Here is an 8,941-nt window from a genome sequence, read left to right on the forward strand (position 1 = left end):
TAGCATCATTCCTCTCTAAACTTTAAAGGGGGGAAAAAAAGTTAAAATGAGTTCCTTGCAAAAACAGGTGGACACATATCATAGCTAAAAGCATTTCTTTGTAGACAATCACCTGTGAAGTCACCTAGTAACTGCCTGAGTCGAGGACTCCGAGCTTTTCAGCAAAGCCCTTGAGATTCACCCCAGCAGTGCACGCCTAGGCCGGGGGAAGAGGAGGGCCTGAACCCCAGCCCGGTGCCGGCCACCTGCAGAAGGCACTTGCCCGGCCCCACGCCCACGACAGCGCTGCCAGGCTGCTCCAGCCCCCCTCACCCACCGGCCCCGTCCCGCGGCCCACCGGCAGGACCTTACCTCCCCGCCTCCACAGCACCCTGCCCCCTCCTCCCCTTTGGCACGGGCAGAAGGAACGAAGTCGGGGGGAGAGCCTCCTCCGCGCGGAAAGACAAGTTCTCCACAGCCTTTGCCCCGCCGCCGCCGGGGGGTGAGAGGCAGCCGGCTGGCTCAGAGACACAGCGCTCCAGAAATAAAAACACAACGCTGAAGCGCAGCCCCTGCTCCGCCTGCAGCGGGAGCGGGACCACCAGGCGCAGCCTCCCCCCATCTACCTCCCGCGCCCCGTTGCCATGGCACCCACGCCGCCTCCCCGGCCCACGCACGCGCAGTGGAAGGCGGGAAGCGGGGTGGGGCGGAGCCGCGCGCCGCTAGCGGCCGTAGCGGTAGCAGCGGGCGCGTCAGGAAAAGGGCGGGAAAAGCTTTTCCGGCGCTGAGGGAAGCTGCCGCCGCCGCCCCGCCCTCCGCGCTCAGAGGGAGCCGGGCGAGAAACAAAGCACAAAGACGCTGCTCCACCCACAGCCTAAAGTACTAGCAAAAGGTCAGTGGGGTGAGGGGAAAGGAGAAAAAAAAACAGAACACCAAACCACAACAACTTGTAGCTGAGAGGAGGAGAGAAGAAAGTTGTGCATTTCAAAGTTATAGGGAAGACTGGCGTTCAGTAGACTGTCTAATGAGTATTCACGTTATTTGTGGGCAAAAAGCATCGGGTTGGGAAAAAGCTTCGGCTTCCCGCCCTTGTTGAGGGAGGAGCAGACCGCACCCTCACCCTCTCAGCTATTGCAGTGTGAAAATCGGGGGGCGCTCTTTGTTTAACCAACTGACCCAGCGTCCTTTACCACAGAAACAATAGAAAAAGCTCTTCTTTTGCCTCCTTGGAGAGCCACAGTGTCGCACAGCAGGCACCAAAAATTATGCGTGAGTTTTGTGAGTTCGAAATCCCCATATAGGTATTAAAAATTACGCTGAGACCCAAGGGAAGCAATGGAGGTGGATGGGTCGGAGGGAGGAGCAGACAGCTGAAGGGTTCATTCCAGTGTTCTGCACCTTTTTTAGGCAGCATTTTTTTCACAGCCAAGATACTAGTGCTCATAAATACACTTTTTAAAAAAATTTGGAGGAAGGATGGGAGACCAGTGTCTCTTTTGTGTCCCTCAGCAGCAGGCTTTCACTTGTAAAGTGCTAAAAATCGAAAAGTACAAGTGAAAAATATCAGTAGGAGCTGAATTGCCTCATAGGAAAAAAATACTTCACAATTTCACTGTTGCCAAACCCCAACATATTAATGAGTATGCCTAGATCGTGCATTTATTTTTCTCTCAAACACTAACCACTCTAAATCTGTTCTCTGGTACATAAACCCATAGGATGCACTTTATCATGTTTTAAAGCTCTTATTTGAAATCTTGACAGGTAGGAGCTTAGAGGGTTTTTTATTTTAGTGTGATTTCTTAAAGAAATGGGGCTTTTACTGGCATACAGGCTGCCCATCAACCCCCCATCTGCAGTAACTTTGGAGCTGGTTGGCTGATTCCAACCAATACTGATGCAGAAGTAAGAGTTCAAATACATGAATTCTCTATGCATTTCATGAAAATCATCAGCTGCACAGTGTGGGAGGGAGACACTATTAATGTCTCTGTTGAGGAAATGTTAACGCAGCTCAGCCTGTCCCAAGGCTGTTTGGCAGGAGCATGTGCTGACATTGCAGTGGGGGGGACGGGGCAGTATTTAAAGGCAGTGTGACATGAACCAACCTGTAGGAATACAGCTTTTTTTTTTTTTTTTTTTAGAACTATTAATTTAACAAAACAAGGTTTCTCTTCATTTTGGGAACCAGAGGCTATAAAAGAAGTTTCATATATCAGAAATGCTCATCATTTTAATACAATAGTAAGTAGTAAAGGCCAACATAACATTTCATTTTTTAAAATCCACTTCTGGGAATAGAGATGCCTTTACTTTTTAGTTTGCCTATTGGACGTAACAGCTGTCCAGCCTTTGTTTTCTCCCCTGGTATGAAGTTTGTACATATTATAGTCTGCTATGTACAGACATTTAAATAAATCAGCATTGGAAGGAACTGTGTGTAGAGGGCTGTAAATCTCATTTACAAAGACATCCAACCATCTTTCCCACTCTTCGCCTCTTCCTGGCGGCTACAGATATTGTTGGGTTTATTACAAACACAAATTTCCATCTCACAGAATTAATAATGATTAACAAGCATTCAGCTGTTGCTTTGGACACTGTGAAGTGATACGGTAGTTAGAAGGTATGCAGACTCTAAAGAAGTTTTTCTAATACTAGTAGTTGAGTGGACATACTTGCCTATGAATGTACAAGTACTGAAGACTCTGTAGTGGTGGAAATGTTGGCAGGGGTGGTATTTCAGCATGAAAATAGAAGTGGATATAGAGAACGAGCCAGACCAGTGACTGAGTGGAGTAAAAAGCAGTTTAATGAAGAATGATCAGAAGAACTCCCAGAAATGAAAACAAAATAAGAGAACAACAAAGAAAACAAGAACCTAATAAGACATGAATATAAATAAAAGTACTGGTGAAAGAAAGGAAGAAAGCGGTCAGGAGGAAATTATTGAAGGAAAATAATTATCACTGCTTGAAGACTAGATGTCAAAAAAAAGCTAAATGACAGGAATGAGTGCAACAGCAAAATGCAGCGGGTGACTAGAGGAGGAGCTCAGGAATAGAGGAAGCAAAGAGCAAAGGCACTCCTTAGCAAAATAGAGGTCTAATTATTATCTCTTTTATCAAGAGGGAAAGTTGAGCCAGGAGTGCAGGTTGGATGCAGAAATGAGACCAGGAAACTTTGGAAATAATATCAGCTGGGTCATCACCCAGCGTCGTGGCTGAGTGTGGGTGTCGTCAGGGAGCAAGATGCTGCTGAGGAGGATGTTTTGAAAAGCAATTTAGAAATATAGAATGGAAACCATTAGACCTATTTACCTTGAGCTGAAAGGGATTGAGTTAATGGAAAACATAATTTTATCTTTCCAAAGTAATGTGTTTGAGTGCCTGACCTGTGAATGCTTGAATGCTGTTCCTGTGAATACGATGCAGGCCTCTTTCTGAATCCAGTGGAAAAAACTTCTCTGTTGTAATCGGGACATGTTACATGTTTTCAAGAACAAGTGGCAAGACATTCAGTGTAGAAAATATACATCTCCAATTCTTTTCCTTGTCGTGGATATTTTGTTTCCTCTGGAAAATACCAGCCTTTTCTCTATTGCGACTGTTCTCTGTTGCCACGAGAGGGATCCAGGAGAATGTGCTCTTCAGAAGGAATTGCTTTCTGATCAGTGAGGAATATCGAATTTCACTGAGGCTAATGAGCACGTTATCTCTCTTCTACTCAGACTAAATGATGGAGCAGTTGAACTTCTTTGTATTTAGTGGTGAAAGAAAATGAAGGATACTGTTACCCTGTCTCATAGGCCATTTTCAGGGCAATGCAGAGGAAGAACTGTAGAGGTTCCTTGCCATTTGAAAAGGTACAGTGCCTTAGTCTCTGGTTGGTCCAGGCAAAGATGTAGTTTGCGTCTTGTTTTCAGTGTCTAAGCTCCTATTCTTCCTTTTCTCTCCTGTCTCTAAGAGGCCACAGGCAGCTGAATCAGTTAGCTATTTGAGATTAAAGTAGCCTGGCCAGAAGAACAGTTACTGCTGAGGAAAATCTCAGAGGAAGCCTCATGCCTGATTAGAAGGAGCCAAAGACAGTGAAAGAAGCAAAAGATCAAGAGGGAATCGGGAAAGGCTTGGTAGCATAGCTCAGAAAGAAGGTCTGCAGATTTTCTGAGCAAAACACTTTTGAATGCATCTTGGGATGGATAATGAAAGAAATTTTTTTTACTGTGTTCAGGGAAGAATGATATTGTGTAATTTTTATTAACAAACCACATGGTGTAAAAGAAGCAATCATAATTATACTCATTATCTCCTTTTAGCAAACACAAGTGTCAAGAGACAACATTATACTCACTATTGAGGCTAAAAAGAAGTAACAGTAGTGACAAATATGTCTAAAATATTAGAATAAGGAGACAAAAGTTAGCCTGTGCAGTCAACTGTTGTATTTTGTAAAGATGCTTGGACTTGGCTACAAAACAAGTTACACATGTGAGGCTTTTGATAAATAATTAAGGTAAGTTTCTGCAAACTACCAGTAGTTTCCCTCATAAAGTCATGGCTGTAGCTACAACTGGATAAATAAAGAGTGCTTTAGCTATGACAGCTGTCATGCCAGGACATCTCAGTATCATTATTTTTATGGAAATATTCTCATAAGAGAAAGGATATTTAGGTTATGGTCATTTTCACAGAGAGAAAAAAAAATGTATATGCAGAGGCAGGGGACCACATCCAGACAGACAATCCAATGACTACTGAGAAGTGTGTGGTGGTAGAAACATAATATCTTAAGTTCACTACTTCAACAAATTGATAATATCTTTTTTTTTTTTTAACAAGTTGTTTTAACAAACTGTGGAAATAATGAAAAGCCAGTGTCATACAGATTCACATCCTTTCCCTGCAGTGCTTTCCCTCTTGTCTTTTCCCAGCACTAACCGTGAGCCTTCCCTATGTCCTGCAGAACAGAATTCCTCTTTCCCCGACCCCATCATCTGCCAGGCACACACAGATCCATCAGCCATTACACAAGTGTGAAACACGGGCTGCTTTCTGCCAGCCCAAATGGATAATGGCTGAACTCCCCCTGTCTTTGCCTTGGTTGTTGAGATAATAGAGTTGCTGCCAACTTTCCCAACTCTGAAAGGAACTTCATATATTTGAGGCCTTTTATCCTTCAAATTTTCATGAAATTAGCTAACCAGTTGGAAAGTTGCCTATAGAGGACTGAGAAACTAATAGTGTGATTGCATGTGCCTTACATCCCTAGGAAAGAAGGCTAAAAATAGAAGAATCTGTACTGAAGTACTGAAGAAAATGACTTACCGACGGTGAAACTTGCAGCAACCACCTGTAGGCTGAAAAAAGGAAAGCTCTGTATATACCAGTTAGAGTAGGAACTGAGAACACACGAGCATTCCTGGAATCAACAGTCATGTTTGGGGTAAGATAACAGATGTTCCTTCAGCTGTACAGAAACCACCAGAAACTTTGTTCTGAAACTTTTTTGCTATACGTCAAAATTATTATTCCATAGCTGCTGTTTCCTAGCTCTTTTGAGATTCTTTTAAGAAGAAAATCCTCACCATGAAGCAAAGTTTTAAACTGCTACCTGCTTGCAGTTTGAGGAATGCAATAGGAGGATGAAGTCTTTTCTAGTACTGTTAGAGAAGCAACACATAGGACTGTCCGAAGTACTGGTAACGGAGCTTGCTAGAGGGGCCTCAGTTAATATGTTGCTCAAACACCTTGAGGGAAAGTCTTTGGAGTATTACATTGTTTGAATTTCCCACATCTGTCTGTAAGTGGAATAAACTTATTAAAATAGAGGTTCCCTCTGTTCCTGCTAAACTGGCATTTCAGCCTCTGCTGAGTGCTGTGTAGTCCCTAGCGGGGTCAGCAGTTTTTATCAGCATGAGCTGAAACCCACATTTTCCAGCTTTTCAGAAGAAACCCTCACTAAACATGGTACATCTCCATAGAAGTACAGTCTTTGTGACAACTATGTGGTGAGAAACAAATATTAATTAAAAGGTGTACCTTTCCCTAGCGACTTCTTTATGCAGAGGTTCAGGTTTTGTGTAGAGGTATATCTCTAGGAAGCATAACTTTTGGTGGTGGTAGTGGAAACAGTTTGAATGAATGAAAACATTCAAAGATAACAGTTTGTACCATCCTCTACCATACAGGCAATTCAGGTAAGCATTTGTATTCCTATTTTCTACCTCAGTAAAAATAGAAGGCACTGAAAAGTCATAGAAACCTTATCTCTAGCACTATTTAAATATAAAATGTAGAAAGATTACATTGTGTATGTACTGGTTATTTTTTTCCAACATAAACATTGTGGGAAAGAGCCTCTTGGGGAGTGGGGGAAGTTTTGAACCAAATACCAGAGCTTTTCTAATTTTCTGATTCTTTAATCAATCAATTTAGATTGATTAAATTTAGGTAATCAATTTAGGCTTCTTGTTCCTAAAGGTTATCCTGTAAGGAAATAAATCATATGAAGGTATGAAGTGTGCTCTCCTGTACTTTATGATTAAGTGCTTATAATATAGACAGTCTCTAAGCCTCAGCTTTTGCTAGGAAGTTCACATCAAAGGTGAGTTAAGTCTTTATTATAAATACATGGTAAAATATAGAAACTGGAACTGCTTTAAGTTGGGAGATCCTCTGGTTTCAGTAGAAAGACCTTTCTTTTTATCAACTCATTTTACAAGTGATGTCCCAGATTTATGCTAATTATTTTCCCCTTGAAGAAACACTTACCTTCATGACCTTAGTTTATTAAGACTAAAAGGATTTGGATATATTGATAGCACTTCCTGTACATTCACACATAGTTGTTGGGGAATTAGATTGTTTTCTAAATTGCTGTGAAACAGAGAATATCAGAGGAATCATAAAGCAAGGGGAGTAATTGGGTTAACCAGAAAAAAAACACCACTCCAGACTCTTCAGTGTGTGACTCTTTCAGGGCACCATGTGAGGGAAGAAAAAAAGGAACTGATACACCAAGGGGTGTCCCTTGTGTCAGGATACATAAAACCACACAGAGGTACAGCTAAATTCCCAGGACCCTGGCCTGATGCGGAAATTGCACATTTTATAGGAAAATATGAGCCAAAATACCACAGAAAAAGTCCTGAACTTTCCAGCTAGTCCTGGGCTCTGAACCCTAGTAAAGGCTGAAAATAGTAGTAGTTATATGCATTCCTACTACCAAAATATTTCACAGACCCTTCAGATGTCTGCCATCTTTAGCTGGGGCTTGTTAATTTATTTGTGCTTATTTAATCTTTAGTTTATTTACTACCCGTAGGCGCTAGGGAACATAGGGAAATACTAGGTGCTGTATTTTAGAAATGGAGCTAAAGTACAAATGCTGAAATGACTTATCTGGAGCTACAGCACTCTCCCAGTTCTGGGATCTCTAAAGAGAGCACCATGCTTCAATTACAGATCGCATGTCTGTTTTCCAAGCCTCACTGCTTGGACAGGCTTTATTTATTTTTAAATAACTTCTTACTTTTTAACAAGCACGGACACTGTGAAGACATCTACAGCCCATAACTTTGTTTTTTAGAGTTCTACAGATCCATCAGAATGGAACATCCAAAGTACGTCAGACAGAAGGCCCTTCCTCAGTGGATAGAGTGGATATGGGCACAGGTGAGAGCTGAATTTATGGGTTTGTTTGTGGGGGACATTTTTGTCCTTTAAAAACAAAAAAAAGACATCAAAGGAAGCATTTAAATTAAGGTGCAGGAAGAAAAAAAAGCTTAAGTAAATGTACGTGCTTTAAAAGTTGCTCTGGTTTATTTTGAACAAAAGCATATTTAAAAAGGTGAGTGGGTTTACTAATGCTATTTCCATGAAAAACACCTTTTACAAACGCCATTTAGGAAACACTCTCAGTTGAATTCTACAGCAATAAGCACAAACCCTGTAATAAGTAATACTTGTGGTTTTATCACTTGTGTGCTTGATATTTTGTTAACAGTACGGCCTAAGTGCTTGCCTGCACTATATTAACACATGCTTCTGTGACAAAAAACAAACTCCTGGCTTCATGGCCAGAGGGAGGTTAGAGCCAGGACTCCCTGTGCTGGACTGATAAAATTTTGTAGAGGAAAGATTATAGTTTGCAGGCTCTGTCATAATACTAAAGTACTGTGAAGCCCACCCTGCCTTCTCAGTGTAGCCCTCAGAAAGCACCATTGGCTGAGGAGAAGGGACTGTCACTCTGCACAGTGCCAAGGGCTGAGATTCACTCAGCAGGTCAGCCCACATGGGTTTCCAGCCTGCCTTCAGCTGCCATCCCCATGCAGGGCAGCTTTACCCAAGTGCAGCGTTTGCATTGACTTTATAGAAAGTTTATAGCTCTAATATGCTATTCATTCTGAAAGTTACAGACCGCAGTGTCTATTCTTTTCCTCATATGATGGCAATAAAGTGTTAACCAAAGCACTTTTCCTCCCCACTTTAAGACTTGGCACAAACATTCCCCTGAATAACCAAAAATCTGTGCAAAAATTAGGTTATTTAATGCGGCATTCACGGCCTCCTCCAGGGTTAGAAGGGCTAAAAAGCAATGAAGAAAGCTATCTGGAAACCTAACAGCTGCAGTAAGTATCCTTCAAAAACAACCAGGTGGAGAGAAAGAGAGGCGATCAACATCCTTTACAGCTCTAAATGCTGCACAGTGAACAGAATGGTGGAGGAAAAGTGGAGCAGTGAAAAGGTAATGGATTACTGTCCCTGGTGATGCAAAAATTGTCAGTTGTGGAAGCAAGGCTCTGTAAGTCAGGTTGTGTAATCCCAGCAGCAGTAATGCCAGCCTAGGGACAAGATGTAATGTCATCTCCTTTGGCCAAGTCAGCCTGTCACCTCTGACTGAGACTGTCACAGCCAGTGCCACATATTTCTTATTTTCAGCTTCATTAGGGAAGCAGGGCAGC

The 8,941-nt window shown here is 42.3% G+C and overlaps 1 long non-coding RNA gene across 3 annotated transcripts; it reads left to right on the forward strand.

Annotated features, from left to right (window-relative positions):
- The first annotated feature begins 351 nt into the window (after positions 1-351).
- LOC308065392 lies at positions 352-8,917 on the forward strand. 3 transcript variants are annotated; one of them, XR_013928754.1, is made up of 4 exons: positions 352-871; positions 2,147-2,223; positions 5,248-5,421; positions 7,567-8,917. It is a non-coding gene; the product is annotated as an uncharacterized lncRNA (long non-coding RNA). The 3 variants fall into 3 exon arrangements; XR_013928755.1 differs by lacking the exon at positions 2,147-2,223; XR_013928756.1 differs by lacking the exon at positions 352-871 and having other exon boundaries at positions 879-2,223.
- The last annotated feature ends 24 nt before the right edge of the window (positions 8,918-8,941 follow it).

Source organism: Falco punctatus (assembly GCF_963210335.1).
Source record: "Falco punctatus genome assembly, chromosome: 6".
NCBI classification, from domain to species: Eukaryota; Metazoa; Chordata; class Aves; order Falconiformes; family Falconidae; genus Falco; species Falco punctatus.